Source organism: Canis lupus, chromosome 5, assembly GCF_048164855.1.
Source record: "Canis lupus baileyi chromosome 5, mCanLup2.hap1, whole genome shotgun sequence".
Classification (NCBI taxonomy): Eukaryota; Metazoa; Chordata; class Mammalia; order Carnivora; family Canidae; genus Canis; species Canis lupus.
This window is the reverse complement of record NC_132842.1, coordinates 83,347,257-83,366,729: the sequence shown is the minus strand read 5'-3', so window position 1 is coordinate 83,366,729 and position 19,473 is coordinate 83,347,257. Positions and strand designations below refer to the sequence as shown.

The 19,473-nt window shown below is 51.1% G+C and overlaps 1 protein-coding gene across 4 annotated transcripts in view; it reads left to right on the top strand.

The window, feature by feature from the left end:
• The window catches only part of KAZN (kazrin, periplakin interacting protein), a 1,010,923-nt gene that overhangs the window by 708,735 nt on the left and 282,715 nt on the right, over positions 1-19,473 (top strand). The window contains exon 2 of one of the 4 annotated variants that reach the window (XM_072828272.1): positions 5,891-6,031. The exons of the other annotated variants lie outside the window; for them this stretch is intronic. The gene's annotated coding sequence lies outside the window, so the exon portion shown is untranslated. The remainder of the gene's footprint in view (positions 1-5,890; positions 6,032-19,473) is intronic. 4 annotated transcript variants of the gene reach the window in all.

Genomic DNA, 19,473 nt, shown 5'->3' with positions numbered 1-19,473 from the left:
GAGGAGAGGCGGAGGGTGCAGGGAAGTGCTTTCGTGTTGAAGGCTGGGACCACAAGCCAAGGAGTCAGGCGGCCTCTGGATGCTCCCCGGAGCCTTGGGAAGGAACACAAGCCTGCTGACGCTTCGATGTTGGCCCTCCAGCCCCCGCCCGACATCGACCTGCAGATCTGTGAGGAACGAGTGCGTGTCCCTCTGAGCATCCACGTTCACGGGGACTCCTTACGGCACAAGTGGCAAATGATGGAGTGGCCCGGGGCTTCGGGCTCCACTGAGCAGTCGCTTCAACCTCTCACCTTCCTGCCTCCCGGTCCCTAGAAATTGGGTGCTTCTCCTTCTAGAATCGGGGGAAGGACTTCTCTTTCACCACAACTCTAGAACAGAGGTCCACAAACTTCGGCCCGCTGCCTGCTTTTTGTAAATAAAGTTTTATTGGCACGCGGCCGTGCTCGCCGGTCAGGGTTGTCTCGGGCTGCTGGCACTCTGCAGGGGCAGAGCCAAGTTAGACCACGTGGCCCTTAAAGCCTCACGTGTTCCCAGCCGTCCGTCCCCTTTAGAGAAAATGTTTGCTCCCCGTTGCTCTAGAAGCCCCTTCGGGGAATGTCCTCCCCTCGTGATGACCCCACCCTTTCAGAGTCACGGGGCCATCCGCGGGCGAGGCCGTGCGGGGCTCACAGTGACCTTGCCATTCACACCGGCCGCTGCACAATGAATCAAACCCAGACAAGCAGACTCCCTCTCGGATTTTGGAACTGGATTTCAAAGAAAACTTGCAGCTGGAACTGAGAACAAGCCTTGGCACATAGCTGCCACTCAGCAGGTATTTTTTGAATGAGTGAATCCATTCGGGAGGTACGGGGCTGGCCTCATGCACAGAGTGCAGACAGGAGCAAAGAGATCCAGCGTCTAGGGAAAGAGCAACGGCGCGGGTGTGCAGGGCGAAGCCGACACCGACACTGCAGGTCTCTAAGCGGAGAGGGGCTGGGGAAGCGGCCGTGCACTTGCCTTGTGTTGTACTGTTGCTGGGATGACAGATTATCTCACACTTAGTGGCTTTCACATGACACTAGCTCACCACCTCCGGGGGCCGGAGGTCTGGGCACAGCTGACCTGGGTTCTCCGCGTGGGTCTCACAAGGCGGAAATCAGACGTTGCCTGAGCTCCGTGCCTCTCAGGAGCTGGTGCTCTTTTTTTTTTTTTTTAAGATTTTATTTATTCATGATAGACATAGAGAGAGAGAGAGAGAGAGAGAGAGGCAGAGACACAGACATAGGGAGAAGCAGCATCCACACAGGGAGCCCGACATGGGACTCGATCCTGGGACTCCAGGATCACACCCTGGACCAAAAGCAGGCGCTAAACCGCTGAGCCACCTGGGGATCCCCCAGGAGCTGGTGCTCTTTCTCTCAAGCTCTCTCAAGCTCGTGCAGTGAGTGGCAGGATTCGGTCCTTTGCAGCTGTGGGACTGAGGCCCCTGTTCTCTTAATGGCCATTTGCCAGGAGCGGCTCTCTGCTCCCGGACGCAGCCCGCAGTTCCTTGCCACACGCACCCCCTCGCCCCTCTGCCCTTGCAGCGCCTCTCTCAAGTTTTTCAATGCTTAGGGCCCAGGCCCTTTGCAGGGCTCGCCTGGTGAGGTCAGGCCCACCCTGACCGGGCCACTCTTCTTTAGGTCAGCGTCAGCTAACCAGTTGCACGCACCCTTACGGTGAGAGTGAAATGCCATCCCCTTCACCGGTCCTGCGTGCACGTGAGGGAAGTGGATTATATAAGACATGTCCCCTAGGGGTTGGAATCTTAGAATAGTCCCTCCCATCCAAGGTGCCAGCATGATTTCTGGTTCTTGGCACCAGAGCCACGGGGGCTTCTCTCCCTTCCTGGGAGAACCTTGGCTGAGACCGGGAGGGGGTGGGGGTCCTAAAACCGGTTTCAGCCTTGCTTGCCCATCGTGTGCAGGGACCTCCTCTCTCCGGGAGCAGAAAGGAGGAAGCAATCATGATGAAATGCTTGCCAGGCTGCCTGGGCCACAGCACAGATGACACAGCACGGCCGTGAACCCTGGCTGCTGCCCCGGTACACTCAGTCTTAATGTATTGACATTGGCAGCCTTTGTATATCTTGTCATGCCAATAAGGTAATTGAAATGGAATTGTCTCCAAGTGTCCAATTAATCAACAAATAAATCATAGACCTGTGGCCACTCATTCAGGGCAGCGAAGAGGCTTCTCCCTGGCTTCCTGACCACCGGCATGGAGGGAGCTTAGGCTTTACCCCCCTCTAATGAGCTTTAGGAGAGGAGAAGGAAGGTGGGGCAGGTGACTTTTAGGGTATTTGCCGAAGCCCCTAGGAACTGTGTGCTTTATAAATGAGACCTTATTCTTCCCTCAAAAGAGGTTTACCCAGTAGATTTCATTCATTAAAATAAAAAAAAAAAAAAGAAGGATTACGATCCACGTTCTACAGAGAAAGAAACTGTGCCCCAGGGAGGAGAAGCAAATTGACAAAGGTCACACAGCAAGAAGAGAACAGAATCTAGGTTCAAAACTAAGTCTAAGCTCCAAAAGCCATGTTCTTTTCCCTCTATGCTATGCTGGAAATGCAGATCCAAGTGACAAATAATTTCAATGGTGGAGACAAATTTTAAATCCAGGATGGTGCAGAGCGAGAAAATATTTGCGTGGAGGTCCTCTGCCCACTGCTCCCCTGGCTTAGCCTTATTAGATGTTGGTGTTGGAATGAAAGCGAGAGACCGCGGGCATTGTCTGCTGCACCTGCATCCCTACGGGAGTGTTCTCATGCTCTTTTCGTAGCAAAACGCCTCGAAAACCCCTTGAGTTCCCAAAATGCTTCCAAAATCCAGAGCGTTCCATCCTCTTCGGATAGAAGGGGAAACTAAGGGCCCGTTCTCAGACGTGGCTCAGGAAATAGGGCATATTGTTTCTCACCTTAGGGTGCATCAAAGACCTTCCAGCATCTTCCCCCAACCCCGCTTCTTTTTCTGTCCCTTCAAATCAAGAAGTTAAATGGATTAAGGGGCCAGACTGGCTGAGCCCAAAGCATGGGGCACTCCAAAGAGCAGAAATATTGGGGTGTCCTCACTGAGCCTCAGAATCACAAAATGTTGACCTGCCTACCTGCGAGGGATTCCTGTGCACACTTAACGGGGGCTTGCATCTGCTTTGGGGTGTTACAAGCAAGAGGGGTCTTGGGGTGAGCCTGTGGGATTCTGCTGTAGAAAATGTGACCCTGAGCCCGTCTGGTCGAGAGAAGGGGAGGTAGGATGCCGGTGTGTTGAGTGGTTTGCCACCCAGTGAAAATGAGGAAAGAAACCAGCCTTTTCCTAAAGGCACCTAAGCACATCTGCAGTGAGCAGGAGGCCATCTGCCGTGCACAACTGCATTGTTGTCGATCAGAACCAAGCTGGGCAGACTGGAGCTGTGCTGAATACCCAGCAGCCCCCAGGAGGCAAATTGGTCCCTCTCCAGGGAGCTGTGGCTTCAGAAATCCTTACAGCTCGGGGAACGAACCAATGGGGTGATGAATAATAGCACCAAAGACGCTGTGATGTGCCGGAGAGCTACAGTCCCAGGTGCACAGACCGTATTCCCGGGCAAGAAACCTCTAACCTGATGGCCAGATAATTACTGGGGGAAGAGTGGGATTTGAAGTGTCCCCCAATCGTCCAGTCCCAAGCAAACTCCTTCACTTACGTCCTTCCGGTCCCTTCTCCTCCTCACCTCTCCTACAGCTGCACACGTTTGCCTCTCGCCTCTGGATTGTAAACAACCGCCCACTAAAGTCTCCTCGACCCCAATTGCATCCTACCCTGTGCCTGAAAAAAAAAAGAAAAATACGAATCTGATCACCTCACTCTACTTCCTCCAAGCCCACATGTGGCTTGGCCTGGGCCCCCAGACCCCGCTCCAGCAGCAGACACTTGCACGTTATACTTTATGCAACCGTGACTCTGAGCCACATGTGAGGCTGTTCCTCGCCATTCGTCACTCATTCTCCTGCCTTTGCCTGGAATCCCTTAGCTCCCCTTCCTGCCAGGTCCCAGGAGAATGAAAGATTCCACCTTCCCCAGATGCTGGGGGTTCCAGCTACTAAATCTGAGAATAACAGAGCATTTAGGAGTCTAGTTTTGTCATTTCCTGGGGAATGACTGACACTTGCCTTCCATGGTGCCGGTAGGGATGGGGGTCCTGCCCTCTGTGTCGAGGGGAGTGACGGGGAGCTCTATGGGCCATGATCTTAATGTTTGAAATTCTTCTCAGGGCGGTGAACACCCCCAAGAGTCTGGGGCAGAATCATACCCCTCACCTCCCTCATTATGCTCCTGTGGAGGTCCTGGGTACTGGCCAAGCACTTGTCCTAGGATGCTGGAGCCCGTGGTTCATCCACGCTATGTCCAGGACGCACTGGTGCTTGATTTTTATTTTATTTTATTTTATTTTATTTTATTTATTTTATTTTATTTTATTTTAGTGTTTGATTTTTAGATGGAAGGAAGGAAGGAAGGAAGGAAGGAAGGAAGGAAGGGAGGGAGAAAGGGCAAGGGAAGGAAGGTTGAGAGGATGGATGGATGGATGGCTCTGTCTTTCTCTCAAGCTCAAGCTACTACTCAAGCAAGCTACTCCGGGATGAGGATCCTGTCTTCATCACCTTCACCTCCCCAGCCCCAGCACAAGGCCTGAAGCACATAATTGCTTAATAAATGTCCGATGGAAGGAAGTTGGTGGAGGGGTTGGCTGGCAGCCCCAGTCACTTGGATTACCTCGGCCCAGACAAATCCCATGGGCATTAGGAGACCTGGGCACCTACAATGCTTTCTTGAGTTTGTTGCCTTGCAAAGTTCTAACAGTTGAGGCTCTTGGATCTCCTGGAAGGGAAAGTGCAATAGCAGCACCCACCAGGTTCAGAGGATTGGGAGCAACAATCCACACGGTAAAAGGGTCAGGGTAGTTTGGCGAGGGCTTTCCTTCTGAACCTGCGTGGTGTGGTTTAAGTGTTGCTAATGTTGACTATCATGGGGAGGAGGGCAGAGGGGACCTCCCTCCAGGGTTTCAGAACCTGCTCTGCCTCCTGGCCCATACATAGGCTTTCATTTTTTGCTCAGAGACTGGCTTTCCAGAATGGCCCTCTGAGACCAAAAAAAAAAAAAAAAAAAAAAAAAAATCCTTTCAAGGTAAATTAAACGAAAGTAAACCTCGATAAAATTTCAGTTTGGTGGCATGTTTTATGAGAAACTGATGAGCGGCCCTGTCATATATTTAAATCTTGCTATTTGAGCCAGAACCCAAATATTGCCTTTCTGTGAACTAATTCAATGTTGCCTGTCTACTGTGATTTTTTTTTTTTTAAAAGAGTTTTCCTTGTAGGAAGGCACATTCACCTTCTTCATGCTTGAGTTAACTATGCAGGAAAACAAAACCATCCACAGTAAAAGGCTCCTCACATTTGGAAAAAAACCCAGTGCAGGAAGCAATCCCCTCCAATTGTCAACGAGCAGAATAAACAAAAGGACAAATCCATTAGGAAGGTCCTTCCCCACCGCGATGCCCGGCGCATAGTAGGTGCTGGATAAGTAAATATTTGTCGACAAGCTGCTAGATTATAGGCTCTGGGATGGCAAGGACAGTGTGCATGTCTATTTTATTCACTAGCGTGTTCCTTCAGCTTAACATCATAGCAGGCACGAAATAGAAGCTCATTCATTCATCCAGCAGCTGCTCTGTGCCGGGGATTACTCGGGGCCCCGTATAAATATTTGTTGTATTAGCTAGTGCTTTCACACAGACGTGATTGAATAAATAAACGGATAAATGACTGGAAAAAAACAATGAGCCCATCAACCCACCAGCCAATAACCAATTTCATTTCCCTTTGTTCTAGTTCTAGAACACTAAGCCTTGAGATGTCTCTCCCTGTACTTCTTCTCACTTGCTTTGCTGGCTCTGATGAATCTTCCCATCTCTGCCTCCCCAAACCGTGAAGTGTCAGTTCGTGTGCCATTTCGTTGAATCATCCCATCTGGTGAGATGTGAATTCTTTTGCTTTTGGATTACTTTGTCACTTTTTATCTACACCGCTGAGCACAGTCAAAAACCTGAGCCCCTCCTGCAGGTAGCCTCGGTGGCAGGAGCCAGGGAGGCAGAGATGACAAAAGAGCCAGGCTCTACCCCGGGCGGGAGTCGCTGGCGTTCAACGTGTGTCACACCTGCCTGCCCAGGTGGTGAAAGCCTCCGTGGCTCTGACACAGAGGTTCACGCTCCTCGTAACCGCACACAGCGCCCAGCAGCGAGCCCGGCCGGACAGAGGCTCCCGCGTCCGCTCAGTGCGTGGACGCGTGAGACGTGCAGCCCTTGCGATCCTTGCTTTGGTGGAGCTGAAATGCAAGAGGAGGCAGGGCAAAGCTGAATTGCAGCATGTTTGGCGGGGGTGGTGCATCTCAGGTGGGGCCCGGGGAGCCTGGGAGGAGAGGAAGGAGCCCAGGGGTCAAGGTCACCATTCTGTGCTACTACTACACTGCTTGGTGCGCTCAAAGGTGGCCACGGGTCACTCAGTGGTGGGAGTGAGGCTTCCTTGATAGCAGCCCAAATGCTTTCCGCACTGACTTCCGCAAAATAAAACGGAAGGAAGCCTTAATTGGTTCCCAGACCTGCAAAGTCATGGGTTGTCATCTGTCCTCAGCTCTTGGTTCTCTCATCCTCTGGGCTGGCTTTGGTTTCAGGCAGACTGTCCTCTGGGGTCATCCTGCCTTCTGCTGCTTCTGGCTCTCTAGAACCATTTTAGCATCAGCACTTTCTCAGTGGCTCGAGCAAGGGTCTTGGGGTTGCTCTCAGGTCCCTGATGGCCAGGACGTTGGAATATGCAGATTACCTGGCCTGGGTCAGGTGCCCACCCAGTGATGTGTTATTGGCGCAGTTCCTGGGAGCCCCGCTGAAAATGGAGAGGTTGTCGTGTGCTTTTTGGGCAAATCCTCCTGTTCCTCAGGCAAGTCACCCCTGCTCTCTGGACCTCAGCTTCCTCATCTATAAAACAGTGGGATTGGGGAAAGTCAGCTGATATGGCTTCTTCCCACCTAGGAGCTGATAATGTCCCCTCCCATAGTTGGAAGAATGGAGCTGCTCCCCACGGGCATCGTCATGACCTTAAACTCATCCTTATATCCCGGCAGCATGGCCTGGCCATTTCCACGTTGATCATAACAGTAGCAGTGGGCTGATGGCCACCAGCACGCCATGTGTGGCTCCTGTGCGCTGGCAAAGTGCCATGTTCAGTATTATCTCATTTAGTCTACATGCCAACCCTGTAAAGTGGGAATCTTTGGCCCCATTTTACAAATAAGGAGAGCCTAGTGCCTACGTGAACAGCTGGCAGCATGTTCCCAGTGGCCACCTCCATAGAAGCAGCCCTGAAATCAAGCAGCAGAGCATCACCTGCACCCAGGAGCACCCACAGCCCCTCCCGGTCGCTTCCTCTCCGCAAGGCAGCCACAGTCCTGACCAGTAGCACGGGAGGGGCTGCAGCTCCCCCGGGTGGCCTGGCCTCCAGCCGCGTTCCCGGCTTCGGTGGTTTCCCACCCGTGGGTCATGTTATGTTTTTGAAGGCCTTGCTGCGTAGTTCAAGTCTCAGGAGATGACACGGATGAGAGGAGGTCTCGGGATGATCCCCTTGCCTCACGATCTCACCAGAAGCTTTGTCCAAACCACCCAGACAGATCCTGATGGGGCCGGTGCCACCTGGACCCAAGTACACGTGGTGCCAGGACCAGCCTGGCAGCTGAATGGGCTTACACCACCGAGTAGGAAAACCACATTCCTCCTTTAACAAAAGGGCTTCTCCGCACGACTGTTTCCAAGTGATAAACAGCTCAAAACAGATAGGAATGATAGTAGAGTAAGGTAAATAAGGAACCCTCCAGAATAATAGTGGGGCTCCCCTCCCCCACCCGCTGGTAGCAAAGCCAAGAGTAATTACCACCCTGAGCAGTGGGGAGGGGGGAGTGATTGCTGCTTCTACAACATTCTAATTACCAGTTACTAAGAATCATAATAAAACTGAAAGGAGGCTTTTAAAATCTCACCTTTGAGTAACTGCTCCAGGTGGCAAAAAGCTCAGCACTGGGGATCCTGCGTTTCCCTGGGGCCGGGCACTTGGCCTGGGCTCCTGAGGTTGGATGGGGAGCAGAGAGGGAGGTCGCCTTCGTCCTGGAGCCGTTACCCCTGATGACAAGATCAACGGCTCCTCCGCCAGAGCTTCATGCAGGCAGATGCTGACTTAGACACTCTTTTCTTGGCTTCTGTGGCTGTCATCCCCATTTGGCATGGTTTGCCTTTCTGTTGGGGGCAGAGCACTTTCATTATGTCATGAGTAGGACTCCAAGAACCTGTTCTGGCAAAGCCCTCTGCTGGCACGGCCCATGTGAGGGAGACACCCCCCCCCCCCCCCCCCCGCCAGGGAAGCCAGCAGTCTCGGCCCTCATGGAGTTGATAATCCAACAGAAATAAAATATAACAGAAGTTGTGTCTCGAGGAAGCATCTCATCCGATGTGCAGTATGATTTGTCAGGAGCTGCCCCTGGTTTGGTTTTAAAATCATACTTGCGTGCAGCCCAAACTAGGTCGTGCGAGTTCAAAGTCACCCCCACCCCCCTGGCGGACCGTGTACGGGTATGAGTGCAGGTACTTTGTGTCTAATTAATGACACACAATCTGTAATTTTAAGGTTAATAAAGATAGAAGGATAGGTGATTTTTTTTCCTTTTTAAAAGACTTCTTTTAACTTTATTGAGGAATAATTAACAAATATAATTGTATATATTTAAAGTGCATAGTACGATCGTTGATATATGTACGTACTGTGGATTGATGGCCAAAATCAAGTCATGAACACATCCGTGCCTTCACATACTTAACTCTGTGTGTGTGTGTGTGTGTGTGTGTGTGAGAGAGAGAACACTTAAGACCTACCCCCAGCAACTCCCAAGTGTGCATCATCATATTACTTGACTGTGGTCCTCATGCTGCGCATTAGATCCTCAGAACTTACTCTTCTTATAACTGAAAATTTGTATCCTTGGACCTGCATCACCCCATTTCTCCCTCCTCCCAGCTCTTGGCAACCACCACCCTAATCTCTATTTCTATGAAATAGGCCTTTCTTTTTTTAGACTTCACATATAACTGATGCCAAACAGTATTTGAGTATTTATCTTTCTCTGTCTGGCTTATTTCGCTTGGCATAAGGCCCTTCAGATCCATCCATCTTATGGCAAGTGGCATGATTTCCTTCTTTCTCGTGGCTGAATAATATTCCTCTGTGTGTGCGTGTGTGTGTGTGTGTGTGTGTGTGTGTGTCTTATCCTCTTCGTGCATTCATCTGTGGAGGGACATTTAGTCTGTGACCATATCTTGGCTACCGTGAATCGTGCTGCAGTGAACATGGATATGAAGATATCTCTTTGAGATACTGGATATTCAATAGCAAACAAGTAAATGACCCAACTAAAAAATGGGCTAAAGAATAGAATAGACATTTTTCCAACGAAGACATACAAATGGCCAACAGGTACAGGAATAGCTGCTCAACATTAGGAGTCCTCAGGGAAATGCAAAATCAAGACCACGATGAGGTAACACCTCCGACCTGACAGGACGGCTATTCTCTGAAGGCAAGAGATAACAAATGTTGGCGAGAAAAGGTGACTCGTACGCTGTTGGTGGGAATGTGCACTGGGACAGCCACTACAGAAAACGATATGGCGGTTCCTCAAAAATTAAAAATCGAACTGCCATATGACCCGGCAATCCCAGCCCTGGGTGTATATCCAAGGGAGAGGTGATTTTCTCTTGATTCTCACACCAAGTAAATCATCTCTCCCTGAAAACATAGGTGGGATTTCTGGAGTAGAGAGGATGGCAGAATCGTGTGCTGACTTATTTATTATTTTATTGAGCTGTTGAGAGGATGCCAGGCCCTCTAGCAAGGGTTATAGAGGGATTAAGGTGGGAAAGACTCAACCTCTGCTCCCAGTGTCTCGAAGAAGATGCCACTTGCAGACAAATAACTGCAAACCCCAAGACGTAGGCAACATGCTTGAGGAGGTCAGGGAGGGCTTAGACTTTCCGGCAGGCGAGATGATCCGGGAAGACTTCTCGGAAGGGGTGGCACTGAAAGCATCAGGAGGACATTGATGAGCAGAGGCATTCCAGGTAGAAGCTGGAGGTGGGAAGCTGGAATGGAAGGTGGGAGGGCAGACCTGGGGAGCAGTGAGGGAAGCCGCTCATGCACATCCTTGAGAGTCAGATGACTGGGAGGCAGGTGGGGCACCGGTAGGGATTTCCCAGCGCCGGAGGTCAAAGCAGACCTTTCGGGATTCGGCGACTACACCTGCTTTCTGGTAGGCAAGTGTGTGTATGTGTGTGTGTGTGTGTGTGTGTGTATTAAAATATAAATAACATAAAAGTCACCCTTTTAAGAATTTTTAAATGTATACATCAAAGACTTTAAGTCCCTTCGCAATGTTGTGCAGCCGTCACCACTATCCATTTCCAGAACTTTCTCATTATCCTAAGCAGACTGTGCACCCATTAAACAGTAGCTCCCATATAGGTCCCTTCCTGCCTGCCCTCAGCCCCTGGTGTAGCCTCTTCTACATTCTGCCAATGTGCGTGTGTCTACCCTACGCACCTCATGCAAGTGGAACCCTACAACCTTTGTCCTTTTGTGACTGGCTTATTCCACGTAGCAGAACGTCCTGGAGCTTCATCCATGTTGCAGCGTGTATCAGAATGTCTTTGCTTTTTTGAGACTGAATAATAGTCCGTTGGGCGTCTGCACCACATTTGGTTTATCTATTCATGTGTTCATAGTTGTTTGGTTTGTTTTTGGCTTTTGGGGACTGTGACTACTGCTGTTAATGAACGTGGGTGTACGTCTAGCATCTGCGTGGATCCCTGCTTTTTCAGTTCTTTGAGGGTACATGCCCATAAGTGGAATTGCTGGATAATGCGGTAATTCTGTGTTTAATCTCCGGAGGAGCTGCCAAACCGTTTTCCATTTCAAACTCCCACCGGCAGTGGGCCAGGGTTCCGATTGCTCCGTATCCTCGTCAACACTTGTTATTTTCCGTCTTTATACTGATAACCATCCTCATGGACACGAAGTGGTGTTAGGTTTATATTTGCTCAAGCAACAACTTCTTTGGTTTGAGAACCGTCCTCTAGATTTTCAGCTGGATCATGTTCTTGATTTGCAGAGATTTCAACTTTTGTTCTTTTCCCCTCTTGAATAACACTGTGGCAAGATAACCAGAGAGGACCTTTTGAGAAGCTGAGCTTTTGGGTCATCAAATGCTGGCTTGGAAAACCAGCCCATCCTTTTAGTTCCTTTTTGTTGTGACCTGGACACAGTTTACCAGGTTCCACCCAGTTCTTTTCAACTAGAAAGGCAGATTTCTTCAGTTTCTGCTAGGTTTTCTCCCAGAACATCATCTTTAATAACAATGAATCTAAAGGAGCCATATGTGGGGGTGGGGGGAAGGGAATCACTAATTCATCTTCTCTGACAGTTTTCAGTTCACAGAAATGTGGGAGGAACTCAGCTCGGGAATGAGCCTCCCTTTGGGGAAAACTATAAATAGATTGAACATCATATGGTTGGGAGTCCACAGACCTGAGCCCAACAACTTACTGGGTTCTGTGACTTTGGGCAAGTTGACCTCTTTTTGGTGAGTGGGGGGAAAGGGAAAGTTATACACCTTTTTTTAACCTCTTTTTTTAACCTCTCTTTCTCAGTTACCTTGTCTATAAAATGGGGATATTTGATCAGCTTCATATGGCTTTTGGAGGATTCAGTGATAGACTGCCTATAAGTCACCTGTAACCATAGCTGGCACATAGGGAATGTTCCAGATCTGTTAACTTCCATTAGTTTTGCTGAGCCCCAGCTTCTTTTTCTGTGAAATGGAGCTAATAATAGTTTGTTTCAAAGGCCACTGTGTAAACTAATGGATCCGATGCATGTAAAGTTCTTGGGACAGGCTTGGCACATGGTGATTGCTCAGTATGCCTGGGTCATGATGTCACTGCCAGGTTTGCTGATGCTAACCTCCAGTGCCCCTGGACAAGCAAGTACTTATCCTTAGCTCAAAGGATTGCGATGATATCCAAATCTGGTTGAGCCATACGTAGCTTGTGAGAAGAAAGCTTCACAAACACTGTAATGGTCTCCTGAACATTAATTAGTCAAAAGATACATGTTCGATTCTCCTGATCCATCTCCAGTTTTTTGTTTTTTGTTTTTTTTTAAGATTTTATTTATTTATTCATGAGAGACAGAGGGGGTGGGGGCAGAGACACAGGCAGAGGGAGAAGCAGGCTCCATGCGGGGAGCCTGACGTGGGACTCGATCCCAGGACCCAAGGATCAGGCCCTGAGCTAAAGGCAGCGCTAAACCTCTGAGCCACCCGGGCTGCCCTCCAGTTTTCTGTTTGACCATAGGCAAGTCCCTCCAATCTTTGGGCCTCGATTTCCTGCTATTCACAGACCCTATCAAAGATGATAAATAAATATGGCCTGTATGCCTTTAGTCTCCATGGCAAACAGTACTAATTGATCCCAGGACTCCTACCCACTGAGACCAACCTCAACCTCAGAGTCCTTCTCAACACAGTGCTACAGGCAGCAACTAATCATCCACTGCAGTCGGTTAGTGAGTCGAACCCTATTTGATGTCCTAAGCGGAAATCCTGACTCCACCCACAAACTTTCCTCCCACACCACCATAAACATGGGCAGACGTGCCAGGATTTTTAAGTATCTGATAAGTTACAGCCTCTGAGTATTTTCACTAGGCCAAGTCCCGGAGAATACCCTCAAAGGAGCAAGAAGTACTCTCAAGCTACTCTTAAACCTCCTCCAGAAGAGGGCTTCAGCTTAGCACGAGGAGGAGAACACGAATCAGGGAGTTAGTCCTAAGGGGAAGCGACAGGTACCCCTGGTGCAGTCTGCCTCTCCGGGCTGTGCCCAGGGTTCAGAAAGGAGAGCGGGATGCAGGGGAGAGGGCACCACAGACTTCCCAGTGGCGAAAGGGGAGTATTTCCCCTTAGGTTGTTTTTTCTGGGAATGGGCCCTTCTGCCCCACAGAGACCACCAGCTCACTGTTCCAGCTGGGGGCTAATCGACATTCTCTGGCTTCTCCATTTCCTGCCTGCTCTAGAAGCCACTGTCCTCGGATGGTCCGGAGGGACTATACATATAGTTGTATGTCCTCGAACAAAGACATACCCCAGCACCACAAAATAAATAAAGAAATAAAGATACACAAAAAGACTGATAGCATCTGAGACATTGTGCCAGATTCCTGGTTTCGACATATCACACTGTGGTTATGGGGCTGCCATTACTGGGTAAAGCTTTATTATAGCTACAGGGGACCTCTGTCTTGTCTTTGAAGTTTGGGGTTTGTCATTATTTCATAATTGAAAGGGTTTTTTTTTCCATTTATTTATTTATTTATTTATGATCTTTATTTTTTAGGAATTTCTACACCCAGTGTGGTGGGGCTTAAACTCACACCCCCAAGATCAACAATCACACGTTCTACTAACTGAACCAGCCAGGCACCCCTAGAAGGTTTTGGGTTTTTTTTTTTTTAATGAAATTCTTGCAAATGCATCAAACATTTCAAGACAGGGGTCCTGGGCTGTAGCTCCAGATGTGAACTCCTCTACTGGGTGCCAGGAGTCCAGGGTCCAGTGAAAGGAAAGGAGTCACAGCCCCTGTATTTACAGCAGGAGGCTGAATGTGTCCCCCATCTTGCAGGCCACCTGTCTACCTGAGTTCACGAGGGGATCAGAGTTGTAGGTGCTCCGTACTCCAGACGTGAACACCAAGGCCTCAGTCAGAGCAACCCCAGGTACCTGGGAAAACTAGTAACTTGGCATCTCTTTCTCTCTCTTTTTCTCCCAAATTCAGAGTCTGGGATGCTTTCTATCTTAAAAGCAGCTGTTTCTTCAATTCTGTACATGACAAGATTTCTCTTTTTAAAAAGCCTTCAACCCCATTTGCCTTCCATTCCCGCTACAGGGCCTCGAGGAGCTCAAGCCCTGGGAAAATGTGATTAATTCGAAGACTCGTTAATTACTCTTGTATTGAGGGAGGCCTCTAAACCCGCTCTCATCTCCCAAAGACGGCTTGCATTTGAGCCCGTGCTGCCTGGTTGGGCGGCAGGCAGAGAGTCTGCATTTTAGAAAACATGATTTTAGAGAGCTTGCCGGGAGGGTTCTCACATCCTGAGGCTGTTGCTGAAAATAAGCCACAGTTTCTGTTGGGTCAATGGACAGGTCCAGCTCAACCCCTGAGACACCTTTCTGGTTTCCAGCCAGAAGTGGAAAGAGCCTGATCCCAGCCGGGGGTCTTGTGTCGTGTGGGGAGATCATTCCTAACGCAATCTAGACTCTGGCCTCTCTCCTTCTAGAGGAGATGTGCGATGTGAGGCTTTTGTGTTCGTCTGTTTCAATTTTTAGAAATCGCTTTACTGCCTGGGGGAAACGGTACGTGCTAAGTCTAAGTGAAGCACTCCATTCTTCCACCCGGATGCCATCCCCCTCAACATTTTGATAAGTGCTCCCCTAGATCTTTCCAGGCTTTTGGCCACATGTAGGTATTACACGTAGTAATATCTAGTGTGCGCACGGAGGTAAGGTGTACTCGGGGGCCATTCCGAAACCTACCTTCCCCATCTGCATTGTTAGAGGCTACGGTCCATCGCCACCGAGTTCAAACCTCGCTTCATCACCGCGTCCAACTTCTATCCAGCCTATGTGTGGCCCTTCCTCAACGCTAAGCACTATTCACAGCTTGCAGACGATCTCACTTAATCCTCCCAACGTCTCTACGAAATGAGTACTATCACCGCCTCCCTTTTGTAGCAGAGAATGCTGAGACACGGAGAAGGTGAGAGACGTGCCCGAGACCGCACACCCAGGGCAGGCACTTGAATAAGACGCTTGGTGCTGGAGGATATGCTCTTACTTGCAGGGCTACTCTGCTGCTCAATCCTGAATCCAGGCATCACCGAACTCACCCGGCCCTGGGAGGGCGAACGTCTGACGCACAGAACATGACTTCTCATTCTTGTTTCCACGGCAGACATTACTAAGTGAGCCCAGCTCCATTCTTCTGAGGATCCCAGACTGGCTTAGGCTCTTTCTTGATGCATCACCACACGGGCAGTGACTGTCGAGCCACTGGGCTAGGTTTGGGGACGATGCCTGTATGTTTTCCCTGAGCTGTTTAATGCTGCTCCCCTCCTTTGAGAGTAAGGAATCAGGCCCAGAGGGAACTGACTTGTCTAGGTGAGGAGCAAAGCCACGGCTGCTGCTTGGTCCCCTCCGTTACCAGTCCCCTGTCTCCCTACCCTACACTGCTGTCTCCCCAGGTGGAACAGAGCAAGCAATGGCTACCTTGGGGGACACGTGCTCATGAGAGTTTCGTGGCAGCCTAGCTGTGCCTTTGGATAACTCAGAGTTAACCAGAGAAGAGGGGCCGCAGAGGATCATTTTATCACAACGCACTTTATAGAAGATGTTGCCAAATGGAGCGCATTAGTGTTATCAGTGCTTTTAATTTATGCAGTGACCACGGCCCAGGGGGGGCAGCAAACCTGGCTTGATGTCAATTGCCAGGAGTTTACTGAGAGTGTCCGGGACTCTGGGGGGCACCGTGGGAGGTCCAGGAAGCCTGCCTTCAAGGAGTCGGTTCACTCATTCAACAAGCATGCGTTGAGCGCCTCCTGTTTATATCCGTGCAAAAGTCACAAATAGGACAAGGTGGTACTGGTGGGGCTTCCTATAGAGAGGACCCTTTTCGTTCCATCCCCAGTTTTGTTTTCACTGAGAAGTAAAGACGCGGGAGGAAGACAGTAGGGATCACGGTGTTTCCCAACAGAGTTGATGGGGAAACGACACCTGGGCCTTGACCAATTCTCGTCCTCAAGGGCCCCAGTGGCAGGCAGGGCTGAAGGACCACAGGCCTCCATCCTCCACCTGCAGGAACCCGGTCTTTCCCAGGACTTAACCTCTGGCAAAGAACAGACCAGAATGCGTACACCCCCAGGGGACAGGTAGGCGCTGGGCAGGCTCTTCCCTTCTCCCAAACTTTCCAGCCAGGCAGGAGTGAGTGAAGGGGCAGAGGGGAGCCTGGCATGTGGGTGACTGGGGCTCTCTCCGGGGACACTTGGCCAGGACTCAGGGGCTCTCTCCTCTAACCAGCCTCTGCTAAATTGTCTCCGGTGCTGGGGATTCAGAAAAGGGGATGGCAGTGGGGCTCCAGCCTCTGGGAAGAGTTAACGTAGGACCCTAGGTTTGGGCCTGTGAGTTGGGGACAGTTAAGTGGACAGGACGCAGGGCCAGCCCTGGGGCCTGGACGTAGATGGGGAAAGGACCGTGGAACACAGTGAGGACAGCAGAGGGGCTCTGTGGGGCGTAACTAGATCCAAAACACAGTATTTTGAACCTTGCAAATCGAACAGGTCTCCAGTTCAAATCTACGAACCCGGACGCTTTGAGTTAAGTTCACGACGTTAGTGGCTGAAGTCTGGGGGTGCAGTTCGCAGGTCGTGGCGTGTGGGGAAACGTGTTCTCGTGCAAGAAGAGGGAGCTGTGTCCAGGGGGAAGAGAAGGGACTCTGGAGCCTGGTAGATGCTCTTTCAAATCCTGGCTCTGCTGCCTGCCAGCTGTGTGACCTCGTACGAATCACTTAGCCTCTCAGAGCTTCTGCTTCTGCCCCCGTTTATAAAATGGGAACATCATGGATTTCCCAGGTTGAGAAAATTAACTTAATCAAGGCTTGCAACATGCCCTTTCTGTGATTCTCCCTATACTCTCTTTCATCTCCACCCAACCCACCACCTCCTCACCTCTCCACCCGGAGGATTTTTTTTTTAATTTTTATTTATTTATTTATTCATGAAAAACACAGAGAGAGAGAGAGAGAGAGAGAGGCAGAGACACAGGCAGAGGGAGAAGCAGGCTCCCTGCAGGGAGCCCGACGTGGGACTCGATCCCGATCCCGGGTCTCCAGGATCACGCCCTGGGCCTAAGGCAGGCACTAAACCGCTGAGCCACCCAGGGATCCCCTCCACCTGGAGGATTTTGATATCAGATGCAACCCTAACTCTCAAGTGAGAAAAAATTTGAAAGCTTTTCTGTAAAGAATATAAATGCAGAAAGTCAGCTTGTACTAATATAAGTGGTGGTAAGGTTTTTTTTTTTTGGGGGGGGGGGTTCTTTTTTAAGGACAGGAGAAAAAAGCGCTCCTGGTAAGTTACAATCTCCGGAAGTAACTACCATTCATTAAGAAGGACATTTGGGCTGATTCCCCAAAGTTGTAGAAAAGGAAATGAGATGCAAACTCTGGATTTGCGTAATCGCGGAGGTTTGCCGCTCATGTGCCGCCTGCAGGGGCTCGGCGTGAAGGGCAGCCCCTGCCTGGCCTGGGTGCCCTCTGTGCCCCTGCTCCGCAGGGTCCCCCTCGGAAGGAGGCTTTAATGACCACTCAAGTGGCATTTCGTTTCTAATTAAGAGCGGGGAGGAAAGCGCTGGCCGAGTGGGGTGAATGTTCTGGGGGAATTTGCCCATTTAGGAGAAACCTAGAGAATTAGCAGGCACACAAAGCCACTTCATGGCTGGAGCAGAGGCCTCAAAGGCTTCCAGACACCCCGCTGGCTGGAGAGGAAGTTGGCTACACAGTGACCCGTCTTTGGAATCGTACCCTTGAGCTTGGGGGGCCACATCCACCGTGGGGGAGAGGGAGCCCGAACACATACTTCTGGAGGAGCTCCGTGTGCCAGGCCTCCTGCCATCTGCAAGTGCCTCGTGCTATAGACGGAGCCTTTGTGGGTCCCCACCCCAACCAAATTCATACATGGAAACTGTTATCTCCAACTGGACAGTAATTGGAGGTGGGACCTTTGGGAGGTAAGTGGGTTTGGATGAGGCCATGGGTGTGGAACCCCCATGATGGGATTGGTGCCCTTAAAAGGGGATGAAGGGACCTGAGGTCCTGCCCCCCACCCCCACCTCTCTCCTCTCTCTCCCTCTCCCTCTCCCTCTCCCTCCCCCACGCAAGCACACTAGAAGGAGGGCTTTCACCAGAACCCAGCCATGTGCTGACACTCTGATCTCAGACTTGCAGCCTCCAGGACTGGGAGAAATAAATGTCTGTTGTTTAAAATTACCAGTGTCTGGCAAACTGTTATATATAGGAGTCTGAACCGAGACGCCGAATCTCAACCTCATGACAAACCCTCATAACTGGAAACGAAGCCCAGCAACAGAAATTGGCTTTTGCCCCAGGTCGGAGTCAGGATGCGAACCCAGGCCTTCGTGGTCCAGCGCCCGTGGCCTTGGGCCTCTGAGCGGACACCCGTTGGAGCCTCCTGTGTCTCCGGGCAGCCCCGCCTCCGTCCTGATTTCCTCACCCCGAGCCAGGCAGGCGGGCGGCCCGTGCTGGGGAAAGCGCTGCCCCCCAGGACCCGGGCATCCCGGGGATGCTGGCCAGTGGGATTGTTACTGCAGCGTATCTGGGGCCGAGGTTCTGGAAATAACCCTTCTGGCATGGGACCGGCATCCCTCCCAGTACCGCTCGCTTTAGCCACTCGTTTCTCCTTAGAAACCCGCTGCTGAGTCCAGCGGAGCCGAGAGCGGACGTGGCACAGGCCCGAGTGGTCGGGGGTGTGGGCGCTCGGGCCGCGAGGACGCGCCGAGCTCTGAGATGAAACCACGTCGGCCCCCGCACCCCTGCTTGCGCCCCAGCCCACACACTGATAACACAGCGAGGGGAGATGTCGGGGGGCTCGGAGGTCTTCTTACTAAGCACTTTGCTGAACGGAGAACAATTCATCTCTTTGCCGTGACCGGCCTGGCCACATGGCAATACTGGCAAGAGGGGAAAAAAAAAAGAAAAGGAAAGAAAAACGAACAGAAACAAAACCTTGTGTCTTCCTGCCAGCAGAGGGGTAAAGACAGGCTTGCCGTTCTGCAAACATTTTGGCTAAATGTCCTTTTCCCTTTAATCTGGCGTCTGGGAGAGTCTGATGCAAGAGGGAGAACCTGGCCTGGCTCCTGGGTCAGGACGGGCTGCGCGGCATCTCCCTGCGGCGTCTCAGGAGCTCCCAGAGCGGGGATGTTGAGGCCAGCGAGGCTCCGCTAGAGGACTCGCCCCCTGGACGTCCCCAAGCCTTGCTCTGCTCCCGGGGGCCCCCGGGACGTCAATAGTTACAGTATGTGGGGGAGGTTTTTGTTGGTTTTTTGGTTGGCGTTCACAGACTGTCCCCCGGCGCGCCCTGGGACCCGGAATCCTGCTCAGCGCAGCCCGCGGTTGAGCCAGCGCCTGTCTGCCCCCCCCTTCTCCGCGGTGTCCCACTTCCGACGGCAGGAGACAGCTGGAGCTGGCTACAGAAGCCACGGG